Below are 3398 nucleotides of genomic sequence, written 5' to 3' on the forward strand. Positions count from 1 at the left end.
AAGAAAGATGTTCATAGGAAAATGGTGCCTAGGGAAGACAAATAGATGTTTCCAAGTGATTTGCATGGGAAAACCGAAGGGACACAAGGGGATTTCGAATTTGGCTTGCACACAAAGTTTTCTTCAAAAATTGACACATGTCAACCTTGCAAAGACCTTTTAGAAGGAATGTGAAGAAACAACTACACCAAATGACAAGTTTACCCTCACTTTTTTAGCCATCACACCCAAGAGCACACCCCCACACACCACTTGTCACCTTAGGATTCAAAAAAGCTCTTGGGGAAAGGAAGAGTCACCTAGAGAAGAAGCATTAGAAGCTGAAGGAACACATGGGGTTTGGAAAGGGATGGTTGGCTAAGGCAAGGTTCACGCCCATGCTAAGTGTCATACATGCACAACCTTGTGTTGGGAGATAAAAAGACATAAAGAGAGAATTACTTTCCTACCCTTAGGATCCATTGTATATGGACAAAGCAAGAAGGTCACAAAAGACTATTTTAGCTAGGACCAAAAAGGGGGCCACACACTCAGCTTCCCAAGGAAAATCCAAGAGTGTGGAAGATGATGAGATTTTCGGCTAAAGGGTAGAAGAGTAGTGACACTTGTCTTACTTGCATTGGTTGGTAAAAAACTATAGAGAAGCACTATATATGGAGGTAGTTGAAATTGGGGAGGTCCTTTTTGCCCAAAAAGTTTACTTGTTTTCCTTAGAGCATTTCGGCCGCCACCTTTTCTTTCTCAAGTTTTCACTTTCTCACTTTTTCTCACAAGCCAAACAACACCATACTTATCACCATTTTCGTAGATCACCAAGAAGTCGTCCTCCATACTTTGAGTAGAAGCATAGCACGTAGAGGTAAGGATTTTTCCACCCTTTCATGTTTTTAACACAATCACTCACTCTCATGCTAGAAACTAGGGTTTTCTCTTCAAAGAAGATGGAACTCGAAGAGTTCTTTATAGATTAACCACATGAACACGAGATTGAGAGTAAGATGTGATTTGGTTTCTAACTTGGAAAGCAAACTAGTGTTTTGATCTTCAAAGGTTTCGGCTTAGGGTTTTGAGTTTGAGAAAAGATTTTGAAATTTCCCCTACACTCACTCACGTTTCCGAATCTAGGGTTTTAGTGATGATTTCTAATATGTTATATTGTATTTTCAGATTTTACTATTGTTTTCGAAGAAAGTTTGTAAGTATACATTCAACCTATTTTGGTTTACGTGAGTAAATCTTCTAATTTGTTCTCATCTTTGAAAATTGTTCTATATCTTTCATTGGATGAATCTATTGCTTCAACTTGTATAATGTCACGAGAAGATATCATATGTTTCGGATCCATGATGAAAATACCCTGAATCACATGTTCATGTTTCGGTTTGTGCTTGTGGTCATGTTGATATGTCATTCATCTTGAAGCTTGGCTAGTGTGATATTGTATGCTTCGGATTTCTGTGATATGGCTATGATTTTATTTTAAACTCACTCATGCCATGATTATGGTTGATATGATTCAAGTTTGGAACATGTTAAATGAAGATTTTCCTATATCACATGCCAATCAAGTTTTAGCCTTGGCTATTGTTTAACAAACTTCAATTATGATACATGCTAAGTGAAGAATTCCCATGATTTTATGCTTTGGATGTTTCGGCCATGACATGTTTGTTTAGGTTCATGAAGTTGTTTGGATGTTTCACATGCCCATGTTAACATGCCATGTTTTGAAGATGTTATGATCCATGAGTTCATGCACGACTTCTCATATGTCACATGTCTAGTATGTAAAGGCTTACGTCTTAAGTTTCATGTCATATGCATTTGGGTACAAGTTCTTTTTCAAAGAAAAGCAATGAGTCAAGAATGTTTTATTACAACCCCAAATGTTAGAATGAGGGATTATCCTAGTGGAACTCCTCTGTCCACTCTAGAGTGCTTAAAAATAGAGTGGTAACCCTTGGGTCGACAAAGAACCGTTGGTGTAATTCGAATGGATTCTTTTTAAAGGATGCCGAAGCGAGGTAACACTTAACGCTAATGGGTGCCATGACTAAGGAAAGTAACTCAACAAAATACTGTTGTGTTATTATAATATGAATATGTTTAAAATGTATTCACAGCAGTGTACGGACTATTGGTGGTGCGGTAATTAGTAGGAACACGCGGTGCATAGGGGATTTGTGATGTATTATAAGGACAAGGCAATGCACCTACATCATATGATATGGATCACATGATATGAATCATATGATATGATATGATATGTTCTAGATCACGTGATTAACCAAGATATGAAAGATGACAAAAGTATGTCTTTCCAAAAAGTCAAATAATTTTGTTACATGTTTTTGAAAAGGGTCAAGTGCATAAGTCAAGTTTTCAATCACGTCATGTATCGAGTACATGTGCACGCATGCATTTCATAGTTTGCCACTTGTATGCTTATGTTAATCGTTAGATGTTGTGTGCTTACTTATTGAGATTTCTTGAAATCTCATTGTGGTAGTTTTCACTACTATTCTCCAATTGGAATGGTAGAAGTTTGTGACAGACATAGATGATGAAATGAAAGAGGACGCCACTCCCTCCAGCTAGGATAATGACAAGATGGTAGTGAGCTTTTCTGAACCCTCTATCCCGAAATTTTTAGGGCAGGTTTGACAAGTGGGATGAGACATAAAATTATCATCTTATCTCACAAATGTTTTAAATCTTCACATAAAATATAATAAATAATTCAACTTTTTAAAATTCCGATTCAACTTTTTGAAATCTTAGAACAATAATAATATTAAAAAATAACATTTTAAACTTTCATCTAAAATCAAAAATTCTCATCTTACTATCCAAACCTACCCGAGAGACCATTGAAAAGACTATCACTGAAGTACTTCACCTTATAGACGAGTTAAAGTGACTCAAGAACCTTGGCAAGGATCGGTTCTTTGAGAAGAAAGCAAAGCCGAAAGGGCCATGAAGATTTAGATATTTGTTTAGAAAAAAGTACCTAAAATGAAACTTTTGTGGAGCAATACTCTATTTTGATTGGTCCCATGTTTTGAGAAAAAGAACATATTCACCTTTTGAGTATTTTATGAAGTGAAGTCTTTTAATGATGACAATGTTTTGGTTAAACATAGTTTACAGTACCATGTGCTAAGGCAATTGTTTTAGGCGTTGCCTAGTTCCACACGAACCATTTATATTCCGCTGCATTGTTTATTGCATGCTGATAGTATTTCTAGGAGCATTACATGTTATTTGTCATATACGAGGGGTATGTAGCCATGTGTTACATGTTTCAGCATTTCATTCACCTTCCAATCCCAAGAGGGGGTTGGGGCTGCCCTAGTGACCCTATTAATCGTAGGTCTATAAGTGGCTATGGAGTATTT

This window comes from Carya illinoinensis, chromosome 10 (assembly GCF_018687715.1).
Source record: "Carya illinoinensis cultivar Pawnee chromosome 10, C.illinoinensisPawnee_v1, whole genome shotgun sequence".
NCBI classification, from domain to species: Eukaryota; Viridiplantae; Streptophyta; class Magnoliopsida; order Fagales; family Juglandaceae; genus Carya; species Carya illinoinensis.